The following is a 482-nucleotide window of genomic DNA, read 5'->3' on the forward strand; positions in this document are numbered from 1 at the left end:
AATAAAAGGATGATATTCAATTTCATCACATTCTAACTCCTTCCTTCGAGAAAGTCATTGGATTCTCTTTTTGTAAATATGCAATTTTATTACCAAACTTAGATGAAGCATTACAAAACTGGGGATTGAGTTGTCGACTGTCCCATAAACAATTATTAGATAATAAAATAGATACAACAAATACACCAGAATATATAGAAAAGACACTAACTCGTCTTCTATTTGATTTATATCTAACTCTTCATCTTCAATGTTAAATATTTTTTCTCATATTATTTTCTTTACGTCTATAATTTCTATATCTCTAAGTATGTATAAAACTAGTATTTCAAAATTATTTGTCATTTAGGTGGGTTAATTGAATGTTTTTTCATAATATTCATTAGTTGTTTTTTTTAATCTTATTAATTCCTCTATATTTTCATTAAGGTATTCTATATATTTTATATCTTTGGTTCTCATATATTTTTCTAAATTTGTTT

Source organism: Capsicum annuum, unplaced genomic scaffold (genome assembly GCF_002878395.1).
Source record: "Capsicum annuum cultivar UCD-10X-F1 unplaced genomic scaffold, UCD10Xv1.1 ctg70054, whole genome shotgun sequence".
In the NCBI taxonomy this organism is placed as follows: Eukaryota; Viridiplantae; Streptophyta; class Magnoliopsida; order Solanales; family Solanaceae; genus Capsicum; species Capsicum annuum.